This window comes from Sceloporus occidentalis, unplaced genomic scaffold, assembly GCF_023333645.1.
Source record: "Sceloporus occidentalis isolate IW3139 unplaced genomic scaffold, rSceOcc1.0.p SCAF_102, whole genome shotgun sequence".
NCBI lineage: Eukaryota > Metazoa > Chordata > Lepidosauria > Squamata > Phrynosomatidae > Sceloporus > Sceloporus occidentalis.
The window spans coordinates 3,558,620-3,584,543 of record NW_028317082.1 but is presented as its reverse complement, the minus strand read 5'-3'; the positions used below and the strand labels follow the sequence as shown (position 1 = coordinate 3,584,543).

Sequence of the window (25,924 nt, the reverse complement as noted above, 5' to 3'; positions counted from 1 at the left end):
CCATTAGGCCACGCTGTCTGCATGTAAAGTTTGTGAAAAAATGTGTGGATACGTTTCTCATAGAGAAACATAACTATATTTCCTTTACTTCACATGGCACAATATGCTTTTTATGACCACTGTCCTTCCTCTGACTGATGTTAATTAAGAACACGCAGACAAACATAGGACACAGAAACGACTAATGCATTTGAAACATCTATGTACGAAGGATTATGCGTGAGTCAGATAGGTGGATTCATGACGTTTTCTGACTACATATCTAGGCTCTGTGGCGCAATGGATAGCGCATTGGACTTCTAGCACTTGAGCATGGCATTCAAAGGTTGTGGGTTCGAGTACCACCTGAGTCGTTGTTTTTCCAGTGGTTGACTGCATTTGATGTTCTTGTTTAGTTGTAAGTTGCAATATCCACAAATTGTCTCTGAAAAATTTCTGTAATACTATTGACAGATCTTAATCTGACAGATTTTAATTGAAGCATTAAATTGTATTTCCAAATATCCACAATTTGTCTGTGAGAAATTATGGTAATCTGAAACAATAGAACTATCTAACACAAGTATGGAAAGCAGTTTAGCGCTCCGTTTGTAAGATTAAAGTTTTGATGCGAAAATAATGCCAATATTCAAAGGTTGTGGGTTCGAGTCCCACTAGAGTGGTGTTTTTTTTCCAGTGTTTGACTGCATTTGATGTGCTTGTTTAGTTTTAGGTTGCAATATCCACAAATTGTCTCTGAAAAATGTCTGTAATACAATTTACAGATTTTACTCTAGTGTGATATGTGTTTCAGTAGTGGGCCCTGTGGCACATTATACAAAGGATGATCACATAGATTTCTTTGGGCAAAAAGATAAGGAAATGTACAACAGAAAATCAAAGGTGCCCTGTGACTCTTATGGAGCCACTTGGAGCCAAAGTCTTCATAACAATAGTTGGAGAAAGAATTAAAGTTTGCTTTTAAGTGTTTGAAACAGTACATCGCAATCAACTTTGATTTCATTAAAGGTGTTGGCAACGCACAATACGTAGAAGAACCCTGCATGCCCAGGGGGCGATATGTTTGATGGACATATGGCACATCAAAAAACACATGTGAAATCTTAGCCTTCACATGCAGGATCTCAAGTCTGCTTACCCTGTGACTCTAATGAAGCCACTTTAAACCAATGCAGTGGCAAAAGGTCCCCTAAGAGCTAGTCCCTTGCCTTGAAACCATGTAAAAAAAATATCTTCTTTCGTAGCAGCAGTAGCTTGTCAGGATGGCCGAGTGGTCAAAGGTGCCAAAAACAAGAATGCTATATTCTCTCTGTGAGGGTCTTCTGGTCTCAATGTGGAGGTGTGGGTTCAAATCCCACTTCTGACAGTCATCTTTTTTTGTGCATTGAGCTTCGTTTAATTCAACAATTTTTTGAGAAAAAATCCAAGATTGAATTTAAGCGTTGAAAGAGTACATTGCAGAAGACATTGATTTCATAACATAAGACAGCAATGTACAATCTCTAGACTCAAAAGAACAGTAACCTGGGGATCTAAACCACCAGCAACCTCAAGACAACTCAAATTTGCAATCTTCCAATCCAAAGTCAGACACCTTACCCATTAAGCCACAAGGTCTGGACGGAACGCGAGAGTCTTATTCCGCACTTTGGAGACAAGACATACCGAAAGAGGTGAAAATAACGACCCAGGTGTAGATACTTTCCAATAGCTGTCACATAGATTTCTTGGGGGAAAGAGATTAGGAAGTGTACAACAGAAAATCAAGGGTGCCTGTGACTCTTATGGAGCCGCTTTGAGCCAAAGTCTTCATAACAATAGTTGGAAAAAGAATTCATGTTTGCTGAAAGTTTTTGAAAGAGTAAATTGCAGACAACTTTGATTGAATCAAATCTCGCAACAACGCACTATCCGTAGAGGTACCGTGTAGGCCAAGATGGGGTTACATTCGGTGATCATATGGCACATTGAAAAAAAACATTTGAAATCTTAGTTTTGACATGTCTGCCTTTCATACCAAGAGAGACTAAAGATCTTGGGTGACACGTAACATGGAAAGAAACTATTGAAATCTTGGTTTCCACTTGCCTGACCTCCATTGATATGGAAGAACTTTAAAGAACAACAGAACCAAAGCTCCAGCAACTCCGACCACGAAGGGACTCGAACCCTCAATCTTCTGATCCGAAGTCAGACGCCTTATCCATTAGGTCACGCGGTCTGCATGTAAAGTTTGCGAAAAAATGTGTGGATACGTTTCTCATAGAGAAACATAACTATATTTCCTTTACTTCACATGCCACAATATGCTTTTTATGACCACTGTCCTTCCTCTGACTGATGTTAGACAAAACATTAAAATACATATGGTACATAACAACATAGAAACATATACATAGACATTCATATATGAATATTTGTTGTATTCCCTTAAAGCTCATAGCATTAAAAAATAATAATTTTAAGTATTCAAACGCTCAGTGTTTCTTTGGGAGGAGAGGGAGATTATAAATTATCAAGGCCAAAATCGATCTAAAACAAAGGCCGTTGGAGCAGTGCTGTGGTTGTATTACTGCACAGGGAATTTTTAATCTATTATTTGAAACCTTTTCTGCCAAATGCACTCACACCTCTCTCTTGAGTTAGCTTCTTTCAGAAAAAAATATTTTTCTACATTACTTTGTAAATTTATTTGCAATTTAATCTCTTGCCAATGTGGCAAATCCTGTTTTCTCCAATATCTAGCAATACAGATTTTAAACGCCAAAAGTATATTAACCCATAAGGTCTGCTCATTACTATTAATATCTATAAACTCTAAATGAAACAAAAATCTTTGAGGGGAGAGTTCCAAATATGACCCAAACAATTCCAAATAAAGCTCAGATATTTTTATCTTAAACTGAGTTAGTTTTTGACAATCCCACCAAATATGTTTATGCGATCCTAATTCGAGATGGCATCGCCAGCACCTGTCTCCATTCTTTGGTTGAAATTTAACTATACGTATATACCATCTATATATAATCTTAAAAAAGAGTTCTTGAAGATTTATACAGTGAGTTGCTTTTTTAGTAAATTGCCATGTTTTATACCAAGAATCTAAGGGAATAGAAATTTCCAATTCTTTCTCCCATTGTTTGTGTGCCTTAGACTTATCAAGAGTCTTATTATCTTTAAAAAATTTCAAAATCTTAGACAGTGTTCCCTTAGAAATACACGAAGTAATAAATTTCAACCAAGGGTTATATTCAGGTGGTGGGTTTGATATTAAGAAATGTTTTAATCTGATATATTTAAAGATTTCTCTTGACGGTAATATATATCTATCAGTCATAAGAGAGAAAGAGGCCAGATTTCCCTCTAAATAAAGGTCCCCTATCTGCTCTATTCCTGAGATTTTCCAATTGTCCAGTACAAGATCAGGTATGTAAAATGATAGAACATCCAGGGGACAATTTTTTGTAAATGGAATCCCTTTTGCAAACCTTTTTTTGATTCTATAGAAAGAGGATAATATGTCTGCAATTATTAAGCTCGGAAATTTTTTCTTCTGAAATTGGGATTGAGGTAGCCAGAACAACAAGAAAGGGTCGAGATTTTTAAGATTATATTTCTCTATATTATACCAACCCAAAGAGCTTTTCTCTTTTATAGAGCCCCAGGCCATCATAAAAGCTACTTGAGAGGCTTCATATAGTTCCTTTATATCAGGATAACCTAAACCCCCAGATTCAATAGGTCTTTTAAGAAGCTCCGAGGGTAATCTTATTATTTTAGCTGCCCAAACAAATTGAGATAGTAAGTTTTCCCATTTTAAGATAACATCTTTCGAAACTTAAAAAGGTATTAATCGAAAAAGATATAAAATTTTGGGAATTATGTAAGCTTTAAGAATATTAATACGACCCATCCAAGAGAATTCAAGTTTCATCCAATTTGCTAGAGAAGATTTTATTTCTAGAAAAAGTTTCTTATGATTTATATTGGCGATATCTTCTAGTATAGGTCCGATTATAATCCCCAAATAATCAATTTGATGTGTCTGATCATTATTTTGAATATGCCCATGAGCTATAGATATCTGAGACTCAGAGAGATAAAATGGAATCATCTGAGTCTTTGATAAATTAAGTTTGTAATTAGAATAGTATCCAAATTTTTCAATTCCTTTTAAAAAAGCAGGGATAGATAATAAGGGTGCAGATAATGTTAATAAAACATTGTCTGCATATAAGGTAATACTATATTCATGTTTATCAATATTTATACCATGAATATTAGAAGAGTTTCTAATATAGGCAGCTAAAGGCTCAATTGTTAGAGCATATAACAGGGGAGCTAACGGGCAGCCCTGCCTTGTACCATTATAAATGTGAAACACATCTGAGTCTAAAAAAGGGCCTCTAATCTTTGCGACCGGAGATGTATATAAGGCCATAGTTAGGTCATGAAAAAGACCTGTTAAACCAAATGCTTGAAGTGTTTCAGCTAAGAACTTCCAATTGACCCTATCAAATGCCTTTTGGGCATCTAAAGCTACTATAACTGAAGAGATTTTATATCTATGTATATATTCAATGATATTGAAGATTTTGCGCGTATTTTCTTCTCCCGCCCTACCAGGAATGAATCCTGCCTGATCTGGATGTATCAAATCTCGTATTATTCGAGCCAATCTAGAGGCCAGGATCTTAGAATATATCTTCACATCTAAATTGATGAGAGATATTGGCCTGTAGTTAGCAACCAGTGAAGGATCCTTCCCTGGTTTCGGAATTGGCGATATACTCGCCTCCAACATCTCTTTTGGAAAACTTCTTCCAGTAGAAATAGAATTAAAAGATTTTGTTAGGATGGGAGAAATTACTGAGTTCAAGATTGGAAAAAATATAGCTGAAAAGCCATCAGGGCCTGGAGCTTTCCCTTTTTTCAAATTAAGAATTGCAATAGTAGTCTCTTGAGTTGTTAGTGGTTGATTTAATTGTATTAATTTTTCTGCAGAAAGTTTTGGAAGATGCAAGGTCTCTAAAAATTGAGCTATATCAGTAGTAGCAATCTTAGGTTCGGGTAAATTATATAAGGTTTCATAATATTGTTTAAAGGCATTGCCTATCTGTGTTGGTGATATACAAGTTGTTCCATTGTGTATAATTTTTTTTATTCTAGATGATTCAATTTGTGCCTTCAATCTTTTAGTAAGATTTTTCCCTACTCTATTATTTCCATAATGCCAACTAGATTTCAATCTTTGCATTATTGTTTCAGTTTTAATTTTAAGTTTAATGATTATCGATTCTTTAATAGTCTCTAACTGCTTCGAGAAATCTCTGGATGGATATTGTTTATTTAGTCTCTCAAGTTTTGCCAACTCAATATACAGATCGGCAAGTTCTTTACCTCTCTGTTTTTTAATCCAAGCACCCTTTTTTATTAAGTGTCCCCTAAGAACACATTTTAGGGTGCACCACAAATTTAGATCTGAGGTCTCATTATTATCATTATGCTCCAAAAAAGATGTTGTTTGTTTTATCAGATCTATCTTATCGGATTCTGTTTTTAAAAGAGATTCGTTGAGTCTCCAACGAGTTCTTGTTCTATATTGAGGGTTATCCTTGATAGAAATAAATACTGGGGCATGGTCAGACCATGAGATATTTCCAATTAGAGAGGTAGTAGAGATTTCCAAAGAGTGACCAGGCATTAAGAAATAATCAATGCGTGAATATGATTGGTGTACATTCGAGAAGAAAGAGTAGTCTCTTTCCTCAGGATGTTGCACCCTCCACACATCATAAAGGCCATGTTTAAATAGAGAATCGGAAAATGCTTTGGCCCTAGTTTTTAAACACGCATCTGATTTACGGTTCTTCAAAGTCTTAGTATCTTTTTCAATATCGATTATGCAATTCAGGTCGCCTGCTATAATCAATGAGCCTTTAGAGATTTTTTCTATTGTTTCCATAGCTGAATTGAGAAATCTTGTCGATCCTTCTGATGGGGCATATAGGCTAACCATGGTATAGGTAACATCATTTATATTACAGACAAGTATAATCCTTCTTCCTTCCTTATCAGCTTCATGATGTATATACTCAAATTTATTTTTAATTGATATCAATATGGCTACTCCCCAGTGGCGTCGGCAGGGGGGGGGCCAGAGGGGGCCATGGCCCCCCCTACATCATGCTGTGCCCCCCGGTGTGCCCCCCCAATTGAAACGCCGGCTTTTTTTTTTTTTTTATAGACCCGGAGGAGAGAGTGAGAGGCGCCGAGCGGTTGCTGAGGAATAATTTCTCAGCAACCGTTCGGCGCCTCTCACTCTTCTCCGCGACCGCGAGGCCTCTTCCTGGTTCGCAGTGCCGGCATTTCAAGCCGAGCGCCGGTATATGTCGTCATATCCGGCGCCCAGCAGTGAAGCCGGCAGAACCAGGGATACAGAGACCTCGCGATCTCACCGCTGGACAAGCCCAAGGTAAGTGAACTTCAAAGGGGGGGTTAGAAAGTTAGGAGGGGGTTAGAGAGTCAGAAGAGGTAGGAAGTGAGAAGGGGTAGATAAGGATAGATTGGGAGGGAGAGGGGGTAGATAGGATAGATTGGGAGGGAGAGGGAGAGGGGGGTAGATGGGATAGATTGGGAGGGAGAGGGGGGTAGATGGGATAGATTGGGAGGGAGAGGGTGTAGATTGGGAGGGAGATGGGGGTGGATGGGATACATTGGGAGGGAGAGGGGATAGATAGGATAGATTGGGAGGGAGAGGGGGGTACATAGGATAGATTGGGAGGGAGAGGGGGGTACATAGGATAGATTGGGAGGCAGATGTGGTAGATAGAGAGGCAGTTGTGGTAGATAGGGAGGGAGAGGGGGTAGATAGGATAGATTGGGAGGGAGAGGTCTTTATGGGACAAAAACGGTGTACGTTCAGCTGTTTGGGGACAAAGTTGACATAATGTGTAACTTAGGTGCTGGTCAGGTTCTATGTGGGCAGCGTGGACACCAGGGTTGGCTTTGGGGTGTGTGACCAGTGATCTATGCCTGTAATTTAGGGGGTTTTATCTATACCTTTAATGCAGAGTTTATATGTAATTTCCAATTGATTTATATCTGCAAAGCTGGGTTTTGTGTCATTCTGTTCATCTGTATCGGCTATATTTCCATACATTATTAATGCTTACCTGCAAATATAGGATTTGTATGTCTTATTCAGTTGATCAATACCTGGAGTGCTGTTTCCATGTGTTGTTTATTTGATCTAAACCTTCAGTGCTGAGTGTACATGTGATTTCCAGTTGATATATACCTGCAATGCTGGGTTTGTGTGTCCTGTTGGTTTATACCTGCAATGCTATGTTTCCATACATTATTTATGTATACCTGCAAATACAAGGTTTTTTTTAATCTCATTCAGTTGCATGTGCTGTTTCCATGTGTTGTTTATTTGATCTATACCTGAACTACAGGGTGTAAGTAAAAGAACGCTATGGTTTAGTGAATGAGGGGACAAAGGGACTCTGGGGATGATTACAGGGGAGAGGACCTCTCAATGTCACGGTGCAGTCAGAAGGAGGGAACACTGCACTGACTCTCACTGTCTTCCCCTGATCTGCAGTCAGTGTGGCAAATATATTGGCAGCAGGGTCTAATATTAATATATATTGGCTGCAGGGGCTAATATTAATATATATCGGAAGCTGGGACTAATGTTTATATATATCGGCAGCAGGGGCTAATATTAATATATATTGGCTGCAGGGCCTATTATCAATAAATATTGGCTGCAGGGGCTAATATTTATATATATTGGCTGCAGGGACTAATACTATATATCGGCAGTAGGGGCTAATATTAATATATGTTGGCAGCAGGGGTTAATATTAATATATATCGGAAGCAGGGTGTAATATTTCTATATATCTGCAGCAGGGTCTAATATTTATATATATTGTCAGCAGGGGCTAATATTAAAGAATGAAAAATAACTGTCACTTTAGCTGTTATTTTGAAATCATATTTTAATCACAGTCTTTACTTCAAAGAGATAAGTGCATATTATGTAGTTAAAAATGCACATCTAACGTGTGTGTGTGTATATATATATATATATATATATATATATATATAGTGTATACGTACCGTTTTATAATTGGCCCCCCTACTTTGGTCCCTGGCCCCCCATGTGCCCCCCCTAAATATGAAACCTGGAGACGCCACTGCTACTCCCCGCTTCAGAAGATACATAAATATGTCGGTATCTATGATATTTCCAAGCAGATTTTTCTATTATTTGATTCCAGTGTGTCTCTTGAATAAATGCAATATCTATCCCCTCTTTGATTAATGTGTCATACAAATAAGATCTCTTATATGGAGAATTTAAACCCTGTGCATTAATTGTCATCAATTTAAGGGACATGGAATATTTGTTTTCCCCTCCTCCACCAGCACTGCTCCCTATCCCTCAATCTCCAACTAGAAAACACCTGACAACAACATTCATAAACAAAAAAAACAATCAAACCCAACACACTATGCAGGAAAAACATTATTTCCGCCATTAGTGTGAAGAAATTCCTTGAACCAGCAAGGAATGAGGACGTGTTTTAAGGCCAACGAAGGTAAGGAGCACAATCATCTCTTATTTCCATAAAAATAGTATAAACTATATCTATCTATCCAAATATCATATTTAATGAAATTACGCAAAGCAAAAAAAATAAAATAATTTATAATAATGTGATAATCTACATCTTTTATATTGTTATTAACCATTTATATTATTTCAAGTCAATACATTGCCATCTCAGTAATATATCATTTCCAACCAGTACATACCAACTCAATAACCAGACCAAGATTATAACACAAAATATATCATTTCCAACCAGTACCATGATAGTATAGCCAATCATGATATTTCCCATTTGAGATGGTATTTTAGGTGATAGCTTGTGATAATATCTTATATCTTATATCATTAATCCTGAAAAAAAAAAAAAAAAAAAAGGAGGGGAAATAATATACATATATATATATAAATATACCCATATTAGTATATGATCATAGGTTTTTGTCAATATATGTATCAGAAAGGAAATTTATATTAATAGCTATAATAGAAGTCTCCTTCTTCTCAAGTGATTTATTCTAATAAATCTATTACTATTCACCCATATATCTAATGTGTCGTGAGTATATATTAGTGTCTTTTAAATTTTCTTATCCTAATATCTCAATTCTAGTTTGGGAAAGTATCTTATCCAAAGACTAACAATACTCATATATCTCTGTGAATCTCTGTGAGTTCCATAATTTTATCTAATATTGTAATTAAAAAAAAAAATAAATAAAAAAAAAAAGGAAAAAAAATATATATACATATATATATATATAAATATACCTATATTAGTATATGATCATAGGTTTTTGTCAATATATATATCAGAAAGGAAATTTATGTTAATAGCTATAATAGAAGTCTCCTTCTTCTCAAGTGATTTATTCTAATAAATCTATTACTATTCACCCATATATATAATGTGTCATGAGTATATATTAGTGTCTTTTAAATTTTCCTATCCTAATATCTCAATTCTAACTTTGTGAAGATATCTTATCTAAAGATTAACAATACTTATATATCTCTGTGAGTCTCTGTGAGTCCCATAATTTTATCTAATATTTTTAAGAGAAAAAAAAAAAACAAAAAAAGAATTTGTGATAATCTATATTCTAAGTAATCTATTATATCTTTTATATTGTTATCAACCATTTATATCATTTATATCGTATCCAACCAATACGTTGCCAGCTTAGTGACTGGACTAAAATTATAACACATAACACATCATTTCCAACCAGTACATTGCCAACTCAATGAATAAACCAATCATAATATTTCCCAATTAGAATAGTATTTTAGGTAATAATATGGTAATATCGTATACTTTATATCATAAAAAAACAAACAAAAAGAAAACCAAACAAATGTAAAATAAAAAAAAAAAATAAAAAACAACATAAATTTTCTTCTATAGATTAGAGAGTCTTATATGGTAAGATTCCATTTCAGTAAATTGTCCTTTGCTTGTGTAGGATCATTGCAAATATAGATTTTCCCTTGATAATTAATTCGCAATTTTGTGGGGAAACCCCAGGAATAAATAATATTATTTTGCCGTAAACAGGTAGTTGTCACAGTCACGTCCTCGGGCCCTGTTAGACGCGGGCGGGGGTCTGCTCGCAGATCACTGGGACCCGATACTTCTCCCTCCGGACCCGTGGTCGGCGAGCGGACTACCGCTCGCGGCGCACGGGCACCCGAGGGACGTACACGTTCTCTCCGTGCCGGCGGCGAACAGACCGACCACCGACATGGGAGAAGGAGGGTCGGATCCGGGAACTCCTCGACGAGCAGATCTAAGGCTGCCCGTCTATGCAGGAGTTCCCAGAGGGGTTCCCTTACCTGCTGCCCGGACGCCGGTCCGTCCACTAGGGGCGCAGCTACTCCTTCTGGCTGGTGCCGTGGACATGATGGACATCTGGAGGCGTGGCCTTGACTCTGCTCAGGGCGGGATCTTCTGTTTGGCGCCAGATTTAAAAACCTTGCTGTCCAGTAGTAATATCAAAATATTTTTTTCTGTGTATTCTGGTTGCACGTGAAAGATCGAGATATGTAGTTAGGGATGCAAATTTTGCAATTTTAGTAGGGTTCCTTCTCATTTCTTTAACTAGATCTTCTTTGATTCTGGAGTTGGCAAAACAGATAATAACATCTCTAGGTGTATTTGTTTGTGTCCAATTAGGAGGCAGCGGAAGTCTATGGGCTCTTTCAATTAATATCGGACCGTATTTTGGACAGTCTATATATGTTGAAAGTAGTTCCATCAAGTACGGTTCCAGTTCGATCACATCTTCAGATATCCCACGAATTTTAAGATTTTGTCTGCGTGACCTGTCTTCTAGGTCTGCAAGTTTAAGATCTTGTCTTGTTAAATCTGCTTTTAATACTTCATTTTGAGATTGAAGCTGTTTGATTTTCAAATGTAGCATAGTAATTTCTTTTGATTGAGCAGCTAAAGTGACCTTCATATGGGTCATTTCTTCCTTATATTCTTTAAGATTATGGTCCAAATCAGCTTTAATTTTAATATATAAAGAATCTAGTGCCATCATCAAATTGGTCTTTGTAATATAATCTGGCGGGTTGGTTATACTAATCTCACTTAGTCGATCTGGAGACGATTTAGATGATAAGACAGAAGTATCCGTTTGACTTTTAGGAGAGTAGTAGGCACTAATTGGAGGAGGTTTCTTTGTTTTCACAGACATTTTAGATTTTTCCTCTTTATCACCCTTGCCAGTTTTGTCACCTTTTGGAGGCATTATCGTTGCCCGCTTTTATCTATAGAGAAGAGACCTTTAAAAATCTTTACGCCTTTAAACCAGAATCTATTTAAGGCGAATTAGTGCAAATTATATGCAAATCCATACACATCAGATTTCAAAAAATGAAAGGTATAATCTTCAATAGCAATATAGGATGTTATTTCCAAAAAAAAAAAAAAAAAAAAAAGGGAGTATTTATATATATATATATTTATACATATATACACAGTTCGTATGTTTCATGTATTTCTTGTTGGTTTAATTCAAGTTTTAGTAATTTCATTTAGAGATATCAAGAGTGTAATAGCCAGTAGCCAGGAAACTCACGGTTACCGCTTCCGACTTTATTGGAGCTTTATTGGTACTCTGCCACGCTTAGTATCCGCGTCCAGCTAATTCAGGTTTTAGTAATTTCATTTAGAGATATCAAGAGTGTAATAGCCAGTAGCCAGGAAACTCACGGTTACCGCTTCCAACTTTATTGGAGCTTTATTGGCACTCTGCCACGCTTAGCATCCGCGTCCAGCTTCTAACACTCACGCCGCAATTGGTTGCCAAAACGTAGGAAACAAAAAAAAACAAAAACAACAGATGAAGCACCGCCGTCAGGAACCCAAAAAACAAAGGTTCGTCATCCGGAGTCCAGGCAATCCCCACCGCTCCACATCCAAAACTCAGCACTCTGTCTCCATTCCACCCCCCATCAAGGAGGAGAAGAAAAGGCACCGTCGTCTGAAGCCGTCCCGAGCTCAGGGCTCAGCCCTGGTCACTGCGTGCGGTCGGTGCTTAATGCTCGGTGCTCGGTGCTCGGCGTTTAACATTCGGCGGTCGGCGGTCAGCGGTCAGCGGTCGGCGTTTGGGATTACGGTACTTCCGCGCTAGCCATGCTGCCCCTTCACCATCCGCCGGCCCATCACCACACCTCAAACGTACGTAGTTACGTGACTACGTCATCACTCTTATCCTGACTGATGTTAAATAAGAACACGCAGACAAACATAGGACACAGAAACGACTAATGCATTTGAAACATCTATGTACGAAGGACTATGCGTGAGTCAGATAGGTGGATTCATGACGTTTTCTGTCTACATATCGAGGCTCTGTGGTGCAATGGATAGCGCATTAGACTTTTAGCACTTGGCAAGGCATTCAAAGGTTGTGGGTTCGAGTTCCACCAGAGTCGTGGTTTTTCCAGTGGTTCACTGCATTTGATGTTCTTGTTTAGTTATAAGTTGCAATATCCACAAATTGTCTCTGAAAAATTTCTGTAATACTATTGACAGATTTTAAGATGACAGATTTTAATTGAAAGATTAAATTGTATTTCCAAATATCCACAATTTGTCTGTGAGAAATTATGGTAATCTGAAACAATAGAACGATCTAACACAAGTGTGGAAAGCAGTTTAGCGCTCCGTTTGTAAGATTAAAGTTTTGATGCGAAAATAATGCCAATATTCAAAGGTTGTGGGTTCGAGACCCACTAGAGTCGTGTTTTTTTTCCAGTGGTTGACTACATTTGATGTGCTTGTTTAGTTTTAGGTTGCAATATCCACAAATTGTCTCTGAAAAATGTCTGTAATACAATTGACAGATTTTAGTCTAGTGTGAAATGTGTTTCAGTAGTGGGCCCTGTGGCACATTATACAAAGGATGATCACATAGATTTCTTTGGGCAAAAAGATTAGGAAATGTACAACAGAAAATCAAGGGTGCCCTGTGACTCTTATGGAGCCACTTGGAGCCAAAGTCTTCATAACAATAGTTGGAGAAAGAATTAAAGTTTGCCTTTTTTTTTTAGTGTTTGAAACAGTACATCGCAATCAACTTTGATTTCATTAAAGGTGTTGGCAACGCACAATACGTAGAAGAACCCTGCATGCCCAGAGGGCGATAAGTTTGGTGGTCATATGGCACATCAAAAAACACATGTGAAATCTTAGCCTTCACATGCAGGATCTCAAGTCTGCTTACCCTGTGACTCTAATGAAGCCACTTTAAACCAATGCAGTGGCAAACGGTCCCCTAAGAGCTAGTCCCTTGCCTTGAAACCATGTAAAAAAAATATCTTCTTTCGGAGCAGCTGTAGCTTGTCAGGATGGCCGAGTGGTCTAAGGCGCCAGATTCAAGTAATGCTATATTCTCTTTGTGAGGGTCTTCTCGTCTCCATGTGGAGGCGTGGGTTCAAATCCCACTTCTGACAATCATCTCTTTTTGTGCTTTGAGCTTCGTTTAATTCAACAATTTTTTGAGAAAGAATCCAAGATTGAATTTAAGCGTTGAAAGAGTACATTGCAGAAGACATTGATTTCATAACATAAGACAGCAATGTACAATCTCTAGACTCAAAACACAGTAACCTGGGGATCTAAACCATCAGCAACCCCAAGACAACTCAAATCCGCAATCTTCCAATCCAAAGTCAGACACCGTACCCATTAAGCCACGAGGTCTGGACAGAAAGCGATAGTCTTATTCCGCACTTTGGAGACAAGACATACCGAAAGAGTTGAAAATAACGACCCAGGTCGGATACTTTCCAATAGCTGTCACATAGATTTCTTGGGGGAAAGAGATTAGGAAGTGTACAACAGAAAATCAAGGGTGCCTGTGACTCTTATGGAGCCGCTTTGAGCCAAAGTCTTCATAACAATAGTTGGAAAAAGAATTCATGTTTGCTGAAAGTTTTTGAAAGAGTAAATTGCAGACAACTTTGATTGAATCAAATCTCGCAACAACGCACTATCCGTAGAGGTACCGTGTAGGCCAAGATGGGGTTACATTCGGTGATCATATGGCACATTGAAAAAATACGCTTGAAATCTTAGTTTTGACATGTCTGCCTTTCAAACCAAGAGGGACTAAAGATCTTGGGTGACACATAACATGGAAAGAAACTATTGAAATCTTAGTTTCCACTTCCCTGACATTCATTGATATCGAAGAACTTTTAAGAACAACAGAACCAAACCTCCAGCAACTCCAACCACAAAGGGACTCGAACCCTCAATCTTCTGATCCAAAGTCAGATGCCTTTTCTATTAGGCCACGCAGTCTGCATGTAAAGTTTGAGAAAAAAATGTGTGGATACGTTTCTCATAGAGAAACATAACTATATTTCCTTTACTTCACATGGCACAATATGCTTTTTATGACCACTGTCCTTCCTCTGACTGATGTTAATTAAGAACACGCAGACAAACATAGGACACAGAAACGACTAATGCATTTGAAACATCTATGTACGAAGGATTATGCGTGAGTCAGATAGGTGGATTCATGACGTTTTCTGTCTACATATCTAGGCTCTGTGGTGCAATGGATAGCGCATTGGACTTCTAGCACTTGAGCAAGGCATTCAAAGGTTGTGGGTTCAAGTCCCACCAGAGTTATTATTTTTCCAGTGGTTGACTGCATTTGATGTTCTTGTTTAGTTGTAAGTTGCAATATCCACAAATTGTCTCTGAAAAATTTCTGTAATACTATTGACAGATCTTAATCTGACAGATTTTAATTGAAGCATTAAATTGTATTTCCAAATATCCACAATTTGTCTGTGAGAAATTATGGTAATCTGAAACAATAGAACTATCTAACACAAGTGTGGAAAGCAGTTTAGCGCTCCGTTTGTAAGATTAAAGTTTTGATGCGAAAATAATGCCAATATTCAAAGGTTGTGGGTTCGAGTCCCACTAGAGTGGTGTTTTTTTTCCAGTGGTTGACTGCATTTGATGTGCTTGTTTAGTTTTAGGTTGCAATATCCACAAATTGTCTCTGAAAAATGTCTGTAATACAATTGACAGATTTTACTCTAGTGTGAAATGTGTTTCAGTAGTGGGCCCTGTGGCACATTATACAAAGGATGATCACATAGATTTCTTTGGGCAAAAAGATTAGGAAATGTACAACAGAAAATCAAGGGTGCCCTGTGACTCTTATGGAGCCACTTGGAGCCAAAGTCTTCATAACAATAGTTGGAGATAGAATTAAAGTTTGCCTTTAAGTGTTTGAAACAGTACATCGCAATCAACTTTGATTTCATTAAAGGTGTTGGCAACGCACAATACGTAGAAGAACCCTGCATGCCCAGAGGGCGATAAGTTTGGTGGTCATATGGCACATCAAAAAACACATGTGAAATCTTAGCCTTCACATGCAGGATCTCAAGTCTGCTTACCCTGTGACTCTAATGAAGCCACTTTAAACCAATGCAGTGGCAAAAGGTCCCCTAAGAGCTAGTCCCTTGCCTTGAAACCATATAAAAAAAATATCTTCTTTCGTTGCAGCAGTAGCTTGTCAGGATGGCCGAGTGGTCTAAGGCGCCAGACTCAAGTAATGCTATCTTCTCTCTGTGAGGGTTTTCTGGTCTCCATGTGGAGGCGTGGGTTCAAATCCCACTTCTGACAGTCATCTCTTTTTGTGCTTTGAGCTTCGTTTAATTCAACAATTTTTTGAGAAAGAATCCAAGATTGAATTTAAGCGTTGAAAGAGTACATTGCAGAAGACATTGATTTCATAACATAAGACAGCAATGTACAATCTCTAGACTCGAAAGAACAGTAACCTGGGGATCTAAACCACCAGCAACCTCAAGACAACTCAAATCCGCAATCTTCCAATCCAAAGTCAGACACCTTACCCATTAAGCAACGAGGTCCAGACGGAACGCGAGAGTCTTATTCCGCACTTTGGAGAAAAGACATACCGAAAGAGTTGAAAATAACGACCCAGGTGTAGATACTTTCCAATAGCTGTCACATAGATTTCTTGGGGGAAAGAGATTAGGAAGTGTACAACAGAAAATCAAGGGTGCCTGTGACTCTTATGGAGCCGCTTTGAGCCAAAGTCTTCATAACAATAGTTGGAAAAAGAATTAATGTTTGCTCAAAGTTTTTGAAAGAGTAAATTGCAGACAACTTTGATTGAATCAAATCTCACAACAACGCACTATCCGTAGAGGTACCGTGTAGGCCAAGATGGGGTTACATTCGGTGATCATATGGCACATTGAAAAAAAACACTTGAAATCTTAGTTTTGACATGTCTGCCTTTCATACCAAGAGGGACTAAAAATCTTGGGTGACACGTAACATGGAAAGAAACTGTTGAAATCTTAGTTTCCACTTGCCTGACATTCATTGATATGGAAGAACTCTAAAGAACAACAAAACCAAACCTCCATCAACTCCGACCACGAAGGGACTCGAAGCCTCAATCTTCTGATCCGAAGTCAGACGCCTTATCCATTAGGCCACGCGGTCTGCATGTAACGTTTGCGAAAAAATGTGTGGATACGTTTCTCATAGAGCAACATAACTATATTTCCTTTACTTCACATGCCACAATATGCTTTTTATGACCACTGTCCTTCCTCTGACTGATGTTAATTAAGAACACGCAGACAAACATAGGACACAGAAACGAATAATGCATTTGAAACATCTATGTACGAAGGATTATGCGTGAGTCAGATAGGTGGTTTCATGACGTTTGCCGTCTACATATCAAGGCTCTGTGGCGCAATGGATAGCGCATTGGACTTCTAGCACTTGGCAAGGCATTCAAAGGTTGTGGGTTCAAGTCCCACCAGTGTTGTTATTTTTCCAGTGGTTGACTGCATTTGATGTTCTTGTTTAGTTGTAAGTTGCAATATCCACAAATTGTCTCTGAAAAATTTCTGTAATACTATTGACAGATCTTAATCTGACAGATTTTAATTGAAGCATTAAATTGTATTTCCAAATATCCACAATTTGTCTGTGAGAAATTATGGTAATCTGAAACAATAGAACTATCTAACACAAGTATGGAAAGCAGTTTAGCGCTCCGTTTGTAAGATTAAAGTTTTGATGCGAAAATAATGCCAATATTCAAAGGTTGTGGGTTCGAGTCCCACTAGAGTGGTGTTTTTTTTCCAGTGGTTGACTGCATTTGATGTACTTGTTTAGTTTTAGGTTGCAATATCCACAAATTGTCTCTGAAAAATGTCTGTAATACAATTTACAGATTTTACTCTAGTGTGAAATGTGTTTCAGTAGTGGGCCCTGTGGCACATTATACAAAGGATGATCACATAGATTTCTTTGGGCAAAAAGTTTAGGAAATTTCCAACAGAAAATCAAGGGTGCCCTGTGACTCTTATGGAGCCACTTGGAGCCAAAGTCTTCATAACAATAGTTGGAGAAAGAATTAAAGTTTGCTTTTAAGTGTTTGAAACAGTACATCGCAATCAACTTTGATTTCATTAAAGGTGTTGGCAACGCACAATACGTAGAAGAACCCTGCATGCCCAGAGGGCGATAAGTTTGGTGGTCATATGGCACATCAAAAAACACATGTGAAATCTTAGCCTTCACATGCAGGATCTCAAGTCTGCTTACCCTGTGACTCTAATGAAGCCACTTTAAACCAATGCAGTGGCAAAAGGTCCCCTAAGAGCTAGTCCCTTGCCTTGAAACCATGTAAAAAAATATCTACTTTCTTAACAGCAGTAGCTTGTCAAGATGGCTGAGTGGTCTAAGGCTCCAGACTCAAGAATGCTATCTTCTCTCTGCGAGGGTCTTCTAGTCTCCATGTGGAGGCGTGGGATCAAATCCCCCTTCTGACAGTCATCTTTCTTTTGTGCTTTGAGCTTCATTTAATTCAACAATTTTTTGAGATCCAAGACTGAATTTAAGCGTTGAAAGAGTACATTGCAGAAGACATTGATTTCATAACATAAGACAGCAATGTACAATCTCTAGACTCAAAAGAACAGTAACCTGGGGATCTAAATCACCAGCAACCTCAAGACAACTCAAATCCGCAATCTTCCAATCCAAAGTCAGACACCTTACCAATTAAGCAACGAGGTCTGGACGGAACGCGAGAGTCTTATTCCGCACTTTGGAGACAAGACATACCGAAAGAGGTGAAAATAACGACCCAGGTGTAGATACTTTCCAATAGCTGTCACATAGATTTCTTGGGGGAAAGAGATTAGGAAGTGTACAACAGAAAATCAAGGGTGCCTGTGACTCTTATGGAGCCGCTTTGAGCCAAAGTCTTCATAACAATAGTTGGAAAAAGAAGATAAAAAAAAACTGGACGGTGGTGTGATGACGTGAGACCCTCACGGGGTGGAGCGTTGGAGCGTGCGGGATGAACTTCAGGTGATGGCGTCCTGCGATCTGCCTCCCCGGTATGCCTGACGATCTTGCTGCGAACTCTCAGCGTGTGGCTAGCGTACGGTTTCTTCCCCCGGCTTCCTTGGAAGTTCTTCAGTTGCAGCAACCCCGGGAGAACATCCTGAGGTGTGGCAGCTACCGATTGATGCTCCATATTGAAGGACTCGGCTATGTTGCCGTTATGCTGGAAGCTGGAATGAGACCGAGAGAAATCTAATATTTGGCGGGGAAACGCGCTACAGATTTTTGATCCTGAGGAGCTGTGGCAGGTGTCCGAGTGGGATCTTCAGAGTTCCTGGAAATCGTCAAAAGTACTTTCTATTTATTTATTTATTTATTTATTTATTTTTGGATCAAGATTGGAATTATTTTTTGGAACCTGTCTATATTACAATCATGATGGTGGAGGAGATTCTAATTTGGTAACAGATCTAGGGATATTTCCATTGAAAAAAGAAAAGGAAAAGGGAAAAAATGTATGATTATACTAATATATTGAAAGTACTATAATCATGTTGGAAACAGACTTTATAACTTAATCATGTTGGAAAACAGACTTTATAATTTAATCAAGCTACACAGGAGTAAGAAAATTGATCCCTTTATATGAATTCAACTTTACCAATCATGCTATCAATCATGCTATCAATTATGTTATCAACCCATTATCTATACACATGAATTCAGATTTGGATGGAATTAACTGATCCAGTTTATCTCCACTACGTGATACGGCTTGCGTCTTCTAATCATGTTGAAATCTAATTTAAATTATTAATTATTATAATTATGCTGGAATAGGACACCTTAATCTAATCAAGCTTGGAAGGAGGTGAAATTTGATTTGTCTCTGTGATTCTAATCAACTAGTGGATCATGGTCTATATATAAATTATTGATTTTGGGATCATATATTTTGATTCATATTTTGACACATACTTCACTAATGAATTTTGACACATACTTCACTAATGAATTTATAAAATTTTGATTATCACTCAATACTTGAACTGTGGTTATAAGAAGAAAAAAAAAGAAAGAAAAAAAAAAAAAAAAAGGAAAAGGACAGGGAAAAAAAAAGTAAAAAAGAAAAAGAAAAAAAATATAGTCATAATCTTTTTATTTGTTTATTTCGATATTTACAATAATAAAGAGGACACGATGGCGTCAAAAAGAGAGGATCCAAAATCAAAAAAAAGAGAGAAAAGAGATCTAGACCAAAAAAAAGAAAAAAAGATTTCTATGCTATTTTCACCCCAGGTTCATAGGAAAATGGAGGAATCTGTGTGCTTATCTGATTCCACTATTGATGAAATTGGAAGACACTCTTTAAGTCCTGCAGCACAATCTACTCAAATGATTACCAAAGAATATTTGCAATTATGTATGGAATCTCAGCTGAACTCATTTAAAGATGAACTCATGAAAGTGAACATGGAGTGGAAAAGTGAATTTAAAAAAACGCAAGAATGTTTCAATCTAATTATGCAAAAGAATGAGTTTCTTGAATTAGAGTTAAAATCAATTAAAGATGACCTTAACCATAAAGAGAACATCATAAGAAACCTGGAACAAAAATTAAATGACGCCGAGGATCGCACACGCAGGAAGAACTTAAGGATACATGGCATTTCGGAGGATATTAAGCAGGACTCTATCAGAACGTATTTGAAAGAATTGTTTTTAGATATGGGCATCCGTGATGTTGATAGAGACGATATGATTGAACGTGTACACAGAACGTTAAAACCAAAGAATCTTGCTGAAGGAAAACCCAGAGATATAATTATTCGCTTCTCAACTTTCTTTATACGATACAAAATATTATTGGCAACAAGTAAATATGTTCCGAAAGTAGATAAATTTCAAAACTTAATGTTCTTTCAAGATCTCTCTCTATTTACTAGACAAAAGAGATTTGAATTTAAAGAAGTGACCAAGATTTTGAGAGAGCAAAATATTAGATACTCGTGGGGATTCCCAGTAAAATTGTTTATTATGTCCGCTCAGCATCAACCAGTTAAGCTATCAACGGTTGATGAAGCTAGGAGTTGGCTTAAAGGAAATGTAGTACATGGTTTGCAATAATAATCTCGCGGATGCGCGACTTCTGGGGGGGGATTTTTTTTTTTTTTTTTAGTGTGTGTTATTTATACAAAATTATATAGGTGTAATCTCATATTATATGGTTTTTGAAGGAGTGTAGGAGGAATATTCACTTGTGCTATTATTAAACTACAGGTATTGGTGAATTAATGGATTTGAAGGGTATGTACATATGCAATAATGATATAATTTAATCCACACTTAGTTTAAAAAAAAAATGTAATTAGATATAAAGCATTTTACCATTTGGAGTATGGTGTTTCTAATTTCACGATATATGCCACTTAACACATAATTATACTTATAACTTAAATCTTTTATATTTTTACGGGATCTTATTTCCCTAAGATATCTTTATTGATCACTTAGGATTAATTTTGGCATAGACAAGATTAATATGATTAACTGCCAAATACACTAGTTTTTTTTTTTTTGTTTATTTTTTTTTTTTCGTTTTTTTTTTGTTTTTTTTTTCCCCCCTCACCCATTTGGTCTATTTATTATTCTTTCCTCAATATAGATTAGTTCCCGTATAGCTCCTCAACAAGGTGGAGTTACTATATCCTGGGAGAATGTTGGGTTTTTTCTCCGATGTTTGGATAGTATTTGGGCTTCCATTAATTTTTGTAAATTGTGTTATTTGTGTGTGGATGTAGGATGTATGGATTGTGAGGGTGTCAAGCCTTATCAGGTTTATGTTAGTTATAATAACCATCCGAAACATGGAAGATCTATTTAAGATTATTTTGTTGAATGTTCAAGGTTTAAATCTGCCTCATAACAGATATTCGCTATTCAATTATATAAATAATCATCATATAGACATATGTTGCGTCCAAGAAACACATTTGAAAAATGCAGATATCTACAGACTGAACAATAAAAGATATATGGTGCTTGAACATTCATCGTTACCTAGCAGGAAAAAGCGAGGTGTAGCTATCCTAATCTCAAATAAAATTAAAGTTGAGTTGATCTATAAGCAGAAGGATTCTCACGCTAGATATGTTTTCATAGTGTGTAAATTAGACGAGAGATTATTTTCTATTTTGAATATATATGCACCTAATTATAAACAGAACCATTTCTTAAATGGCACACTACAAAAAATTCAGAAATATACCCAGGGAACCTTTTTGTGTATGGGGGACTTTAATTGTGCTCCTGATGCAGTATTGGACACTCCCAGTCCCCGAGGTAGAACTCCTAACAGAAATCAAGTTAATTTATCTAATGCTTTCAGTATTACTCTTGGTAAATATAAACTCTATGACATTTGGAGGACGTTGAGACCGGCAGACAAAGATTATACCTTTTTTCGGGTCGACATAAGACTTTTTCACGTATAGATCTTATATTAACTACAGCGAACGTGATTTCAGATTGTAAGCGCATTAGTATAGGAAATGCAGCCTGGACAGATCATGATCCAGTTTGTCTGGAAATAGAAAAGAAATTTCATTTGACTTTACGCCCTTGGATAAATGAATCATCATTAGGCTGTAAGGATTCTCTTGATTACATTTCCCAGACGACCACTCAGTTTTTTCTTGAGAATTTGACGCATAATATGAGTCTGGGTAATATCTGGTGCGCTTATAAATGTGTCTTGAGAGGATATTTAATTAAAAAAGATGCATATAATAGGAAAAAAGGAAAAGAAAAATTGTCTGATCTATATATTTCATTGAGTAATTTAAAAAGGAAGTGCGGTCAATCTCATGGAGAACAAGACATTATGAATATGATTAAAATCAAAAAAGAAATTGAGGACCGTTTAATAAGTAAAGCAAATTATAATTTGATTAAGTTAAAGCAAAAATTCTACTACGCTGGGAACCGGGCAGAGAAACAGCTTACCAACCAATTAAAAAATAGAAATTTATTCAGCGATGACGTAGCACGTAAGCGTGCTCGCGCGCGGCGTTCTGGAGCCCTGGGCGCGAAAACCTCGAGTATCTCCTCCGACGGCTTGCTGCTCCTGATATTATCCCGGCACTATACCGGCATTATCCCGGCATCTTCCCGGCAAGAAGAGACAAAAGAGAGGATAGGAAGGATAGAACGGATAAAAGATTATCCTTTTTCTCCCCTCAAACTTCGAAACTTGAAAAAGAAAGATCAGATGCAGAAGTTGCAATGAATAGATCGAGTTCGGGTGAAGAAGAGCAACACAGTATGACGTTACCTCTCCTGGATCCGATCCCACAAATACAGGAATATTTGAATACCGCACTTGACAAACAGTTTGAGAGGATAAAACAAGAAATACACTTACAGATTCAAGATTTGAGAACTGATTTTTTGGCACTTGCTACCAGAGTCAAAGTAAATGAAGAGAAAATTGAAAATTTAATAATGATGGACTTAATGCACCAGGATAATATTAAACAATACAATATGAAAATTGATATCATTGAAGAAAAAATGGCAGATCTAGAGGATCAATCACGACGACTAAATCTGAGGATTAGAGGGATAGCGGAAACCGTCTCTAAAGAGCATCTGGAAAAATATCTTAAAGAATATCTTTCAAAAATTGGAGTTTATTAAGAAGATCAGACCCCAATGTGGGAACGGTGCCACAGGACGATGAAACCATCAAATTTACCATTAGAGACTCCTCGAGATATCTTAATCTGTTGCACAGATTCGCGCACAAAGGAAAAGATACTGAGAGCACACAGAGAAGTAACACCACAAGAACCTTTTAAAAACATAAAAATTTTTCCGGACTTATCCTACTATACACGAATGAAGAGACGACAATATATACATTTAACTGAAATCTTAAGACAAAAACAAATTCGCTACCGATGGGCGTTCCCAGTGAAAATAATTCTAACTTACGAGTATAAAACATGGACGTTTGATTCGCCTGAGAATCTGAAAAAGTGGCTACTAGAACATAAATTAATAGCAGCAGCTAACTCCTAACGTTGGAGGACCTACTTACTTATTTATTTATTTGTTTTTATTATTTAATTCTTTTTTTTTTTTTTTTTTTTTCTGGGTATCACTATTTAAAACAAAATCACTATATAGAATATGGATTTAGATATAAATTAATAATATATATGAGTAGGTAATCTACAATACACTTCACAGTATGGTGATACTAAGTAATATTGTCAATTGCTAACAGATAAGATTGATAATTTTCAATTTTCATGAACCTTGGATACCATTATCTCTTTAGGACTTTAGAGTATTAGGTAACACTGTTAATTGGTAATAGATAAGATGGACAACACTTAATATTTTTTTTTATTTTTGGATATCACTATATTTCTAAATATTAAACACTACCATATATTATAAGTCTAGCAAATGATAGCCATAGGCTATGGATAAAAAAGAAGATAAGACACAGAAAAATGATCACTAAGGATTATTAAATAGATACACATAGGTGATGTGCTATCACATGTATAATGTCCTTTTTCATTATTTATTTATTTTTTTTTTATTTTTTTTTACCACTATAGAAAACAAAATGACTATGGATTTAGATATAAATTAATAATATATATGAGTAGGTAATCTACAATATACTTCACAGCATGGTGATATTAGGTAATAATGTCAATTATTAATAGATAAGATATTCCTGAACCTTGGATATCATTATCTCCTTAGGTCTTTAGGGTATTAGGTAACACTGTTAATTGGTAATACATAGGATGGACAACACTTAATATTTTTTAAATCTCGGATATCACGATATTATTTTAAAAATATTAAACACTACTACATATCATAAGGCTAGTAATGACAGTTATAGGCTATGGATATAAAAGAAGATAAGACACTGAAAAATGATCACTAAGGATTATTAAATAGCTATACATAGAGGATGTACTATTATATGTATAATTTCCCTTTTTTTGGTGTTTTCTTTCTATATATTACATATTTAATTCTGAGATATCACTATATAAAATGAAATGATTTTATGGAATTTGGATCTAGATATAAATTAATAATATACATAAGAGTAGGTAATGTATAATATATCTCACAGTATGGTGATATTAGGTAATCTTGTTAATTATTAATGGACAAGATTGATAATTCTTAATATTCTTGAACCTTGGACACCACTATTTTTTTTTTTTTTTTTTTTTGGTTATCATTATATAAATTTGGACCTGACAGATATAGATTATGGACATAAGAATAGATAAGACACTGAAATTGCTCACCTAGGATCATTAATAGTAGATACACATTGGGGATAAGAATTGAGTTATATAGTTTTTTAATCACTTATACCTATATCCAATAATTATTATTATTCATTTTTTTTTATTTTTTTTTGTTTTTTTTTTTCTTTAGCCCAGGGCTCCAAATTGCCATCTGTGAGATGGCAAAACATTTCTGCAATATAGGGGGTGATTGTAGAAATAGGAGGTGTGACATGGTGTCACTCTACCTAAAAATATATGTGTTTTATATGTTGTGTAATTGTTGTATTTTTTTTTATTTTATTCATGTTTATTTTAATTTTATACAATCCAAGTTCTGTATGAAGCGAGATAGAAAGATTAAGTATAAAATTTCTAATGGGTTTAATTAGATTCGGCACGATTAACACTCAAGGGCTTAATTCCCCACAAAAGAGATCTTTAGCTCTCCAGAGATTGTGGAAAGAGAAGATAAATGTTGTCTTTTTACAAGAGACACATTGGCGAACAATAGATAAAATCAATATAAAAAATCAGAACTATCCCCTATGCGTAGAGGCATCTTTGAAAACAAAAAAAAAAAGGGGGGTTGCGATCTTATTCTCTAAAGATATAGACGTAAAAATTAAACATATGGATATAGATCTAGATGGCCGTTATATCATAGCTATAGTAGAGATAAATAATATGATACTAACATTACTCAACATATATGCTCCTAATAGCTCTCCTGTAATTTATTTAACAAACATTTTGGAGAAAACTTTAAAAATAAAACAAGGCCCATTAATTTGGATGGGAGATTTTAATTGTGTGCTAGACCCCCATTTAGATAAAAAGTCGTTCAAAAAGTTAAATAAAGAACGCAGTGTTATTTCACAAGCAAACAGACTTCAATCCCTACTAAATAGACATAGTTTATATGATATTTGGCGTATATTACACACAACCGAAAGAGACTTTACCTGTTTCTCTAAAACGCATTGTGCTTATTCCCGTATAGACCTAATTGTGGGAGATATCGGGTTGACATCAAAAATTAAAAATACTAAAATCCATGAAATCACGTGGTCTGAC

The 25,924-nt window shown here is 36.4% G+C and overlaps 7 non-coding genes across 7 annotated transcripts; 5 read left to right on the top strand and 2 right to left on the bottom strand.

Annotated features, from left to right (window-relative positions):
• The first annotated feature begins 265 nt into the window (after positions 1-265).
• TRNAR-UCU (transfer RNA arginine (anticodon UCU)) lies at positions 266-353 on the top strand. Its single transcript is given in 2 exon segments — positions 266-302; positions 318-353. It is a non-coding gene; the product is annotated as a tRNA-Arg (tRNA).
• A 1,795-nt stretch (positions 354-2,148) lies between these two features.
• On the bottom strand, positions 2,149-2,221 carry TRNAR-UCG (transfer RNA arginine (anticodon UCG)). Its single transcript has one exon. It is a non-coding gene; the product is annotated as a tRNA-Arg (tRNA).
• Positions 2,222-13,480: 11,259 nt separating this feature from the next.
• On the top strand, positions 13,481-13,591 carry TRNAL-CAA (transfer RNA leucine (anticodon CAA)). Its single transcript has 2 exons — positions 13,481-13,518; positions 13,557-13,591. It is a non-coding gene; the product is annotated as a tRNA-Leu (tRNA).
• Positions 13,592-14,692: 1,101 nt separating this feature from the next.
• Positions 14,693-14,780, top strand: TRNAR-UCU (transfer RNA arginine (anticodon UCU)). The gene is given in 2 exon segments: positions 14,693-14,729; positions 14,745-14,780. It is a non-coding gene; the product is annotated as a tRNA-Arg (tRNA).
• Positions 14,781-15,683: 903 nt separating this feature from the next.
• Positions 15,684-15,794, top strand: TRNAL-CAA (transfer RNA leucine (anticodon CAA)). Its single transcript has 2 exons — positions 15,684-15,721; positions 15,749-15,794. It is a non-coding gene; the product is annotated as a tRNA-Leu (tRNA).
• A 782-nt stretch (positions 15,795-16,576) lies between these two features.
• On the bottom strand, positions 16,577-16,649 carry TRNAR-UCG (transfer RNA arginine (anticodon UCG)). Its single transcript has one exon. It is a non-coding gene; the product is annotated as a tRNA-Arg (tRNA).
• Positions 16,650-16,896: 247 nt separating this feature from the next.
• Positions 16,897-16,983, top strand: TRNAR-UCU (transfer RNA arginine (anticodon UCU)). The gene is given in 2 exon segments: positions 16,897-16,933; positions 16,948-16,983. It is a non-coding gene; the product is annotated as a tRNA-Arg (tRNA).
• The last annotated feature ends 8,941 nt before the right edge of the window (positions 16,984-25,924 follow it).